Source organism: Dromiciops gliroides, chromosome 4, assembly GCF_019393635.1.
Source record: "Dromiciops gliroides isolate mDroGli1 chromosome 4, mDroGli1.pri, whole genome shotgun sequence".
Classification (NCBI taxonomy): Eukaryota; Metazoa; Chordata; class Mammalia; order Microbiotheria; family Microbiotheriidae; genus Dromiciops; species Dromiciops gliroides.
This window is the reverse complement of record NC_057864.1, coordinates 318,620,712-318,633,065: the sequence shown is the minus strand read 5'-3', so window position 1 is coordinate 318,633,065 and position 12,354 is coordinate 318,620,712.

Genomic DNA, 12,354 nt, shown 5'->3' with positions numbered 1-12,354 from the left:
TGGGAAGAACAAGATAGATGTCTTTCACGAATGTAATTGCGGAGCCATCATATGGTTATAAGTTTTTCTTCTCATTGCCCTAAGGAAAATTACAGTTGGCCTAAAAAGCAGACATTGGGAGGTCCCCATTAATAGCCTGGAAAATACGAGCACTAGATAATTTCACAATTAAGAAAGGGGTTGGAAAATTATTAATGTAAAGATGATCTTTGCAAGGGCAACAGGTACCAGCTCATAGGAAACAGTTCCAAGTAATCTTATTAAATATATCAGGAAGAGTTTGGAACCTCTGTTTAATAATTGAGTTTAATGTGGAAGGAACTGATGACACCACTTCAAACCTTTTGGCCAGAAAATGATATTTGGCATGGATCAAACATTCTTTGACTTGCCAAAAAAAGTGCAATGTTAACATAGTCATAACACCAATATAATGGATTAAAACGAGATGGTTTTATGTTAATCTCTCCTATTTCTCCATCAACATTAAAATAATTCTATTAGAAATGAGAGATCAGGGTTTACATACTGCCTTTGCCACCTTCCTTATAACGAAGAGGAACAAATGGGACTTGTAGTTAAGGTACCCTGAACATAATCAACTCCAGCCCCCAAAAGCTCAGTACTTGGCACTGTTAGATGCTAGACTACTTAAGAAGAATTTTTTCCCCTCCTGGTAAAGTTCTAGTACATGACTCAGGAGTGAAAAAAATTTCCAGGCATATAGTTCTCTGGGGTTAAAAATGATTGTTTGAAACTCATTAAAATCTAGCCTTAGACCCTAGCTAAGTGACCCTTGTATAGTCACTTAACCTCTATCTGCCTCAGTTTCTTCAGTTCTAAAATGGGGATAATAATAGCACACAATTCCCAGGGTTGTTGTGAGCATCAAATGATATAATATTTGTAAAGCACTTAGTACAGTGTCTGATACAAAGGAGGTACTTGATATATGTTAGTTCCTTCCTTCCTCCCTTGAACAAGATTCTGTTGTCTCCTCTGTTTAGGAATAAGTGCTGGGGTCAGCTAGGTGGCACAGTTGATAAAGCATTGGCCTTGAATTCAGGAGGAACTGAGTTCAAATCTGACCTCACATACTTGACACTTACTAGCTGTGTGACCCTGGGCAAGTTACTTAACCCTCATTGCTCCATCCCCCGCCCAAAACAAAAGAAGAAAAAAAAAAGAAATAAGTGCTTCTTCCTTTGTTCCCAAGGGGCCAAGTAACAGAGTTATAATAAAGCAGAGATACAATTTAATCCTGTTCATGGGGAATGTTTTTTTTTTCCTCTCATTTTTTCCCCATTCTCTTCTTTTTCTCCTGATTGTATTATAGGAAATGCCACCCAACTTTGGCTGACATTTCCCCAGTCTTAGTTCAGAAACCTCATTCTGAGGCTTACTGGTCATAATGGGAAGCCAAAGAATAAGGAGAAGTGAGGTCTCTTTTGGTAGATAGGACAATTCTCTTCTCCAACCAGGTTGGGTCTTCCTACTTTTGCCATTTTCAAAGGAATAATGGATACAAGAAGCTATAAGAGAAAGACATGTATTTATTTTCCATAGTAGCAGCTGGTGTGCACATGAACTTGGATTCCTGACCAAAGAGAGAGTAAGATTTTATGTTTTCACAAAGGAAAAAAACAGTAGGTTAGCTATATACATCGATAAGAAAATCTGGGGGCAGGTGAGGATTCATTATAACTCTCCTGCTGCTGTTGTTTTTTGCAGAAGAGCATCAGTAGCTGTAAACAACCATAATGCATATTCTGTTCTCCCAGCAGGACCTACCCAGACAGACTGTCTGGTCAGCACTTACGTCCATGGAAAAAACTCAGAAAGCAAGGAGGTGTGATTACTAACTTTTCCTGTATAACCTTATCTATGTGTTCTTCAGGAATAAGCACTTAGGATGGAAGTCCTCCAGTGAGTTTCTACCCATAATGTGACTAATTTGAAGGGATTCAATGACCTTGATAACTGTTACTTGCAAATGTCTAGTTGAGTTGACTAAAGTAAAAGTGAACATAGTCAGAAAAGTCTCCATATGACTACAGAGGCAAAATGGTCTGAATCATCTCAGTATCGGTCAGTCAAAATTGGGACTTTAATTTTTCTTCCTAGTCTCTTCCTCCTCATAGGGTCAGGTATTTAGCATCTTGCCATAAAATGTGTCTTCTAAATAAGGCTTTTATGTGAAGATAATGTCTGGGCTGAGGGAAATAAAAGAATGAAGAAACACGCTGAATATTCACAGCATATAAAGAGATAGGCTGCAAGAGAACTGAATGAGCATTGTGACATTAATCTACCCTTGCAATTACTCTGTTAATTGGCAACTCGATTATCAAAATTAGAGTTCATTAAAGGTAAAATGTTTCTTCTGTAAATTTCATCTTCTGTACAAGATAATACAAAGGAAGAAGCTCAGTGGGGAGACTTAGTTCATCCTCGGAATCCTCTTTACAGCTTACATATCTGCATAGCAAATTATGATCATCTGTCTGATTCATTTCTTTTAAAGAACTCATCATCATCATTGTTTTTATTTATAAAAAAAGCCTATTGCTTTCATAAACAACTGAATTCCAACTGTTTGCACTGTACAGTGTTTGAGTACTTTTCATTTAATTCACATTTGTCACTTTTTATTACTCAAGAAAATAAAATTAAATTCCATGATTATCATACACTAATGTACACACACACAATATTCTATCATTGGCATGATTTATTCATCTTTTAATTAGTCATTTTGGTAACTTCATTGGAGGTAAAAGAAGGGATGATTGAATAGAAGAGGGAAAAATACCTGAAAGTACAATCAATATTTTAAATTACTTTCAGTACAATTATTTTGTGGTCATCCCCCATTGTGACAAACCCCTCAGATTGTGTTCAGTGAGAATAAAGCTTATTTGTCACCTTTGCTATTTTGCATATATAACTGAGAGTGTTCGAATCATTTACTTCAGATAAAATCAGGTTGCCTTTATAGAGGGGTCTGGACCAATTCTGAAGTCACCAGCAGATTCTAGCCTCTAGGCAGTGCTTCTAAAGAAAACCCAATGTTGATACTCTTATTCAGTGAAGGTAATCTGACTAGATAACCAAGGGATTGGACACTGACATAGTTCGACCATACTCTTCTTCACGCTCAGTAAAAAAACAAAAAATCCTCAATAAAAAGGAATCAGTATGGCCTTATATAGGAAAAATTAAGTAGGGTTATAAATGAATACAGGAGGAAAATGTTAACCTATTTTATCCTCCTTGGTAAAATTGCTCCCAAAGTTTAGATTCTAAACCATTCCTGAGATGAAAACCTGGATAAAGAAATTCTCCTACTTGGCAAGTTCTAGCTGGTTTGTTACAATAGAGATGTTGTCTTAATTTCTTTTAAATTCAAACCTCCTCTGCTCTCATTTTAGTCAGTTCTTTCTTGTCTTGTCAGAGATTATCCCACACTCCTCAGTGCTCCTGACTCCACAGTGACATCAGTTGGAACCCCTGACTGAAGTTAGCAAAAAGGGCCTACAGAGCTGAACTCATCTCATTCATTTCTGGTATCTTTAATGAAATCCATTCCTCTTATTGTACCATTTTGTGACCTGATGGCTCAGGTGTTGCCTGAACACAGCTAGCCTTTTTGCAAAGACCTAAGGTTTTCTTTCAAGTGTTATAACTTGCAAACCATTGACCATATCAGTGAAGTACAAGAGCTTTGAGTTAGAACATTTATAAACACTAATCATTAACTGTAAGTGGGATTGTGGGGTCAGTAAACCACTGGGCAAGAAGATAAATATTTTTTTTTTGGTGAGAAATATTTGTGTTTTGGTCACCAAAAATGTGGTATTTCATGATCTAGTAGTAAAAAAATTATTTCCTATCCTTTTTATTTAATAAGTTGTGAACTGCATATTTGGAGGGAACACTAAAATTGATAAGTTTACAAATACTTTTGAGAGTGCTAACATTTGAGTTGATTAATGGTTATTTGCACAGAAACCTATCTTGGTGATTTCTCTAATCGAAACATCCCCCTCTGATCAACATGTTCCTATGTGTTTTGTCTTTCCCCATTAGAATGTAAACTCCTCAAAAAAAAAGTATTATTTTACTTTTTAAAAAATTTGTAATCCCAAGACCTTAGCACAGTACTATCTAGTAGTAAGTATTTAGTGAATACTTTTTATCCATTCATTTTAATCTTATGTTTCTTCCTAGTTTACTCAATGAAAACTCCATCAAATATTTAGTATTATCAAAATACCTCTTATAAAGAGTTGTAGTGACATTTTTGAGAAACTAAAAAGGATTTCAAAAGGAAAAATCATGCTTTAAGTGCAACATGGGAAATAGCTTGAGCTTTGGGATAGATTTCTGGTTTTAAGATTAGTAGGGCCTAGGTTGAGATCCTGATTCTAAAACTTATAGGTACTAAAGTTTTTGAATGTCAGTTTTTTCATCTATAAATGGAGATAATACAGGGTTGTTCTGAGAAACAAATGGAAAAAAACACATAAAAAGCACTTTATAAACTTTAAGCATAATTTATATGTTTTTAAAATGTCAGTGGTTACCATGTTTCATTAAGAATAAGACCCAACCACTCTTGCAAAGTTCTCCTTGAAACAGAAATAAAGAAATCCGACAAATCCTCTTTATTTTTAAATTTGCTAACAATCTATAGTCTATATTTTAAAATTACTAATTAACTAGATCTTAAACTACTCCTTGGAATGAGATTTTTTTATAAAAAGGTACATTGGCATTGCCATGCCTCTAAATTTCCATTTAGTGCATTATTATTTAGGCATTACATTTTATTTTCCAGCAGTATGTTAGCCACAAATCAGTGTGCTTTTCAGTATTTCATTTGACTGCTAAATAATTCAGGTAATTGTATTGAATATTAAAAATTTGTGTAGCCAAATACAAAAGAACTAGATGCCAATGACAGTGTTACATGTGAAAAAATTGAATTTTACCTACTAAGAAAAGGAAGGCAGATCACAAAGAGGAGTATGTGGAAATATTCTTTGAATCATGTGGTTTGAAACAAATTTGAAATCTGAATCTTTTCTCCATTAACAGCAAGTAAGAATGAAGGCATGAGATATTCTAATAACATTCAAAGTATGTTGTTTTAAAGCCACACAGATTTGAAATGTATACACACATACATGTATGTGTATACACACATGTGTAAACATATATACACATATGTATATGTGTATTCATACATGCATACATACGCAATACATATATTTAATATGATTTGACAAAAAAACATGCCACTCAAAAGGTAATGACTTACCAGAAAAGAACCAAGCAACATGGGAACCAAGCAAGAATATAGTTCATCAAATAAAGCTTGCAGGGAAAAGATAATGAGCCTCAAAAAGCAGACTGAGATAAGGATAGCAAAAAGGCATTAAGGAGAAAAAGTAAGGGTTTCACAATTATATCAGGAGAAAAAGAAATACTAGAGAGAAAATAGACTTGCTAATAAATTAGGAGGGGCATGAAATTAATGATGACCTCAAAATGACTGAGATATTGAACTACTTTAACAAGAAAAATGAAGAAAAGAAATGTAGATAATTAGAAAGCAATAGAAACCATGCAAAAAGTAGAAAGTGACACAAAGCAGGTATAGCAGAGTAGAAAAAACCTTGGCAAATCACCTAGTAAAACACCCTGAAAAAGGTTTTTTTTTTCCTTTGCATAGACTTTCTGAGGGCAACAAAATCGAAAGCACCTTAATTCCTTAGTGTTCCTAATAATCACCCGATGAGGTAGAACATTGTATTTCCCTGATTAATAGTGCAGGAAACAAAGAGGGTGACTACAGAAACTGAAGCAAGGGGGAAAAAAAGCCCAAAATAAAAGCCATTTGTCTTTCAATAAATGGTTGTAATTCTACACTGTTCTCATACAGTTCTCTTTGTAGTGGTTGCTTTCATAATTAGGGTAGCATAACCCATAAGAGAAGGTTCATTCATCAATTAGCATGGGTACTTTTGTTGTGGTGATGTACATCTGCAACTGAGAAAAGGAGAGAACTGAGGGAAAGGAGCAAATTTTGAGGAAAGGGCTGGGGGTAAGGGAATGTGTGTGTGTGGGGGGGAGCCCAGAGCCACTGGAAACTGCTGGAAGCTTAGTCTAAGGAAGTGGTTTAAGACTCTGAACATATTTTTTCTCTGATTACTTTTTTTTTCTCTCCTCTTTATTCTGGAGGTTTATATTTTATAAATGTCATTGTGGTGTTACTTGTATTCCTACTAGAAATAGCTGCTATTTTTCCCTCCCTTGATGATAGAGAGCACAATTCTTTGTAGATGGTCTTTGTGAATAGCTGTTAGGAAAAAAAGTCAACATCTGGTGATAAGCCTCTCTAGGATGGTCCTCAGATCACAAATGCCACTTAGCCTGTACTTTACTACTATGTAGGATTGTAGGACAAGAAATTTAAAACTGAAAGGGACAATATAAGACATTTAGTTTAACTCCTTCATTTTAAAAAGGAGTAAAGTGCGCCCCAACAGGTCAGTGACTTATACAGGGTCATGATTATATAACAATAAGGACAGCTTCTGGACACAGTGGGAGTGGCCTATTGGACTAACTTCCTCTCTCTGTAAGACCCCTGTGCTCTGGAGCAAGGCATGCAGTTTAAATTGCATTCATTCCTGGGTGGAAGCTTGCCCTCTAATTAGAAAGATTAGGCTTTCTTTTAAAAGATATATTGGGCTTCCTGTGCCAAGATGGCTGAGTAAGGAAGCAGCCCACTGAAGCTCTCCCAGATTTCCCCTCCAAACTGACATAAAACTGCCCCTGAAGTGTCCCAGGAGCAAGGAAACAGCCTACCAGCCTGGCAGGAAAGGTCTGTCTTACCTGGGTGAGAGGGAAGTAAGGTCCAGCAGCAGCAGCAGCTTCTAGGCTCACAGGAAGGAGCTTGAAGCAGGGCTCTGAGCCTGGGGCAGATCACCAGTGAGGCTCCACCCCCCCTGAAAACCAGCAGCTCCCTGGGCAGGTGAGCAGTCTGGACAGCATATCAGGGACCCTCACCAGGTACCCCAAAGCTATCACAGACCACCAGGGAGGCTTTGACCCCACTACTGACCAGTAGTAAAGCCCTGCCCAAGACAGGCCCACAGCAAGTTCCCACCTCTGTGACCTCCCAGCAGAAAGACTGTTTCCAGGGCAAACCAACAGCAGGGACTCAGCAGATTGCAACAAAATGACCCTTCCAGGGCCTGCTAACTGAGTGATGGTTACCATAACAACCCAGCAGCAGGACCCCCCCCCCTCCCCCCCACCCCTACACACACTTGGGTAGATTGGAAACAAAATTACTCCTCCAGGGCCTGTTAATAGAGAGGCCCTGCTAACAGAGTAATGCAGCAGCAAGGCACCACCCCTGGGGCCAACTACCAATAAGATCACTCCTCCAGGGCCAGCCACCAGAAAGACTTTGTTAACTTTAGCAAACTGGTGAAAGCAAGCAACTAAGCCCTGAAGCACAGTGAAAACTGCCAATAAGACCCAGAGCCTCAGTACAAACCCTAGGACAGTTTAGGAAGAGACCCCAACTTGAATAAAAATATCAAGGCACAAAAATGAGCAAAAAAACAATGAAAAGAAGCTTGACTATTGACACTTACTATGGTGATAGGGAAAATCAAGGCATAAACATAGAAGAGGATGATAGTAACAAAATGGCTTCAGGTAAATCTTCAAAGAAAAATGCAAATTGGTTTAAGGGTGAAAAAAAATTCCTGGAAGAGCTTAACAAGGACTTTAAAAATAAAATTAGGGAAGTAGAAGAAGAAATTGTGGAAAGGAATAAAAATAATACAAGAGAACCATGAAAAAGAAATACAGGGGCAGCTAGGTTGCACAGTGGATAAAGCACCAGCCCTGGATTCAGAAGGACCTGAGTTCAAATCTGACCTCAAACACTTGGCACTTACTAGCTGTGTGACCCTGTGCAAATCACTTAACCCTCATTACCCCACCAAAAACAAACAAAAAAACCTCCATAAAAAACCCAAAACAAAACATATTACAAAAATTTACTGAGGAAAATAACTCCCTAAGAAACAGATTTAGCCAAATGGAAAAGGAAGTACAAAAGGTCATTGAAGAAAATAATTCTTTAAAAGTTAAAATTGAACAAATGGAAAACAATGACTCTATGAGACACCAAGATACAATAAAACAAAGTAAAGAAAATAAAAAAAAATAGAAAATGAGAAATTTCTCATGGGAAAAACAACTGACCTAGAAAATAGATACAGGAGAGATAATATAAGAATTATTGGACTACCTGAAAGCCATGACCAAAAAAAAAAAAAAGCCTGGACAATATCTTTCAAGAAATTATTAAAAAAAAACCCAAAGAAACAACCCCCCCAAAAAAAAACCTGCCCTGAAATATTAGAACCAGAGGGCAAAGTAGAAATTAAAAGAATCCATTGATCACCACCTGAAAGCAATCCCCAAATGAAAACTCTCCAAAATATCATTGCCAAATTTCAAAGCTCACAGATCAAAGAAAAAGTATTGCAAGCAGCCAAAAAGAAACATTTCAAATACTGTGGAGCTACAAAAAGAATTGCACAGGATTTGACAACTTCCACGTTAAAGAATTTCAGGGCTTGGAATATAATATACCAGAAGGCAAAGGAATTTGGTTTACAACCAAGAATCACCTACCCATCAACATTACATACCTTCTTTCAGAGTAAAAAATGGATATTTAGTGAAATAGAGGACTTTCAAGCATTTCTAATTAAAAGTATAGAATTGAATAAAAAATTTGATCTCCAAATACAAGACTCAATAGAAACATAAAAAGGTAAAAAAGAAACAAGAAAGAAAAACTGTAAGAAATTTAATAAGGTCAAACTGTATCTAGTTCTATATGATAACATTTGTAAGTCTTAATAACTTTATTATAAGAGCAATTATTAGAGCAATTAGGAATATATGTAAAGAGGATGTAGTCATAAGGTCATATTGAAGGGATAATATTTGTAAGTCATAACAACTTTACTATAAGAATAATTAGGAATATGTTTAGACAGAGGGTGTGGGCATAAAGTGGCATTGATGGAACAATACCCCAGAAAACAAAATGAAAGGGTAAAAAGAAATTATATGGAAAAAGGAGGGGAGAAATCAAATGGGTGAATTGTCCCCCTCACACACATACACACAAAGAGGCATAAAAGAATTATCATAATGGAGGGGAAGATGGGGGGCATGGGCAAAGATTAAACCTTAGTCTCATCAAATTGGCTCAAAGAGGGAATAGCAAACACACTCAGTTGGATATAGAAATATATCATACCCTATAAGAAAGTTTAAAACGGGATGGTCATAATAGAAGGAGAAGGGGAACTGATACAAGGGAGGGGATATTGGGGAAAATAGTGATAATAAGCAAAACACTCGTGAGAAGGGAAAGGGCTGGGAATCAGAGTGTGTGTGGGGGTATAAACAGGTGAAAAATAGCGTGGAGATAAATAGTCATTATAACTATAAATATGAATGGGATGAACTCACCCATTAAACAAGCTGATATCAGGATGGATTAAAAACCAAAATCCTACAATATATTGTTTATAAGAAACACATTTGAAGCAGAGAGACACACATAGAGTACATGTAAGGGGCTGGAACAGAATCTATTATGCTTCAGATGAAGCAAAGAAAGCAAGGGTAGAGATTATGATTTTAGACAAAGCAAAATCAAAAATAGATCTAGTTAAAAGAGATAAAGAAGGAAACTATATTTTGCTGAAAGGTATCACAGACAATAAAGTCATATTAATGCATATATGCACCAAATGATATAGCATCTAAATTTTTGAAGAAGTTGAATGAGTTACAGGAGGAAATAGATAATAAAGTGATCATAGTGAGGGACCTTAACATTCCCCTCTCAGAACTGGATGAATCTAACCAAAAAATAAACAAGAAAGAAATTAAGGAAATGAATAAAATTCTTGAAAATTTAGATATGATAGATCTCTGGAGAAAACTGAATAGAAATAGAAAGGAATATACCTTCTCTTTTTCCATAAAAATATTTCATTATTTTCCAGCTAAATGTAGAGATAGTTTTGAACATTAGTTTTTTTTTTTTTTAGTTTTTTTTTTTTTAGGCAACGGGGGTTAAGTGACTTGCCCACGGTCACACAGTTAGTAAATGTCAAGTGTCTGAGGCCGGATTTGAACTCAGGTACTCCTGAGTCCAGGGCCGGTGCTTTAACCACTGCGCCATCTAGCTGCCCCCCTGAACATTTGTTTTTATAAGATTTCTAGTTTTTTCTCCCTCCCTTCTCCCTCCCCAAGAAAGAAAGCAATCTTATATAGGTTATATATGTACAATCACATTAAATGTATTTCTGCATTAGTCATGCTGTGAAAGAAGAATCAGAGCAAAAAGGAAAAACGTAAAAAAAGAAAAACAACAACAAAAACAATAGTAATAGTACAGTTCGATCTGCATCTAGATTCCACAGTTTTGGTGTTGTTTTTTTCTGGATTTGGAGGGCATTTTCCATCATGAGTCATATAAGTCCTTCCAGGTTTCTCTGAAATTCACTGGCACATCGTTTCTTACAGCACATCAGTATTCCATTACATTCATATACCACAACTTGTACAACCATTCTCCAACTGATGGGCATCCACCAAATTTCCAATTCCTTGCCACCATAAAAAGAGCAGCTATAAATATTTTTGTACATGTGGGTCCTTTTCCCTTTTTTATGATCTCTTTGGGAAAAAGATCTAATAGTGGTACTGCTGGGTCAAAGGGTATGTACAGCTTCATAGCCCTTTGGACATAAAAGAATATACCTTCTTCTCTTCAGTACATGGGACTTACATGAAAATTGACCATGTATTAGGGCATAAAAAACAGATGCAGAAAAACAGAAATAGTAAACACATCTTTTTTTTTTTTTTTTTTTTTGGTAAGGCAATTGGGGTTAAGTGATTTGCCCAGGGTCACACAGCCAGTAAATGTTAAGTGTCTGAGGCCGGATTTGAACTCAGGTACTCCTGAATCCAGGGCTGGTGCTTTATCCACTATGCCACCTAGCTGCCCCTAGTAAACACATCTTTTTCAGATCATAATGCAATAAAAATTATATTCAATAACGGACAAGTGAAAGAGAGATCAAAAACTAATTGGAAATTAAATAATCTGATACTAAAAACAAGTGGGTCAAAGAACAAATCATAGAAACAATTGATGATTTCATTAAAGAAAATGAAAATGATGAGACAGCATATCAAGATTTATGGGATACAGCCAAATCAGTTCTTAGGAGAAAATTTATATCCCTAACTGCTTACATCAATAAAATAGAGAAAAATCAGATCAATGATTTAGACATGCAACTAAAAATAGCTAGATAATGACAAATTAAAAATCCCCAACTAAACACCAAATTGGAAATCCTGAAACTCAAAGGAGACATTAATAAAATTGAAAGTAAGAAAACCATTGAATTAATAAAAGATATATTGGTTTCTTATGCCTCCACTGGCTCCCTATGAAGAATTTATTTATTGCTTAGATTGTGGTTTATATGAAGGGTTGCCCTAAAATAGGGCATATAAAGGTATATGGTATACATTGTGTAAGAAATGTTAAAAGACATACAAGACTCCCAGGCTAAAAGACCTACTTAAAATGGTATTCAGTAACTTAATTAATTAATTAGTTTCCAATTTTTTTTTCATTCATTCATTCATTTATTTGTGGGGCAATGGGGGTTAAGTGACTTGCCCAGGTTCACACAGCTAGTAAGTATCATGTGTCTGAGGCCAGATTTGAACTCAGGTACTCCTCAATCCAGGGCCAGTGCTTTATCCACTGCACCACCTAGCTGCCGCCCCCCCCAGCACTTTTTTTTTTTTGCATGGGGCAATAAGGGTTAAGTGACTTGTCCAGGGTCACACAGCAAGTAAGTGTTAAGTGTCTGAGGCCAGATTTGGACTCAGGTCCTTCTGAATCCAGGGCCGGTGCTTTATCCAATGTGCCACCTAGCTGGCCCTCCAGTAACTTAATTTATAACTAATGGTACATGTGCTCCCAAGGATGCTACTTAAACCCCACCAAAAGATATAATATGTTGTGAGTCTTTCAAATAGGCAATCAACATTTCACTTTGCCTCTGAAACCAAATCTCAACATATCTTCTGTAGTTGGTCATTTTCCCTGATAAAAAGAAAATACCTTGATTCCAATTAGCTCAATCAAGACCTTTCAGCCTCACAAGTTTGTCTCCAAAATTGGACATATCCATCTGGGGAACAATGTTC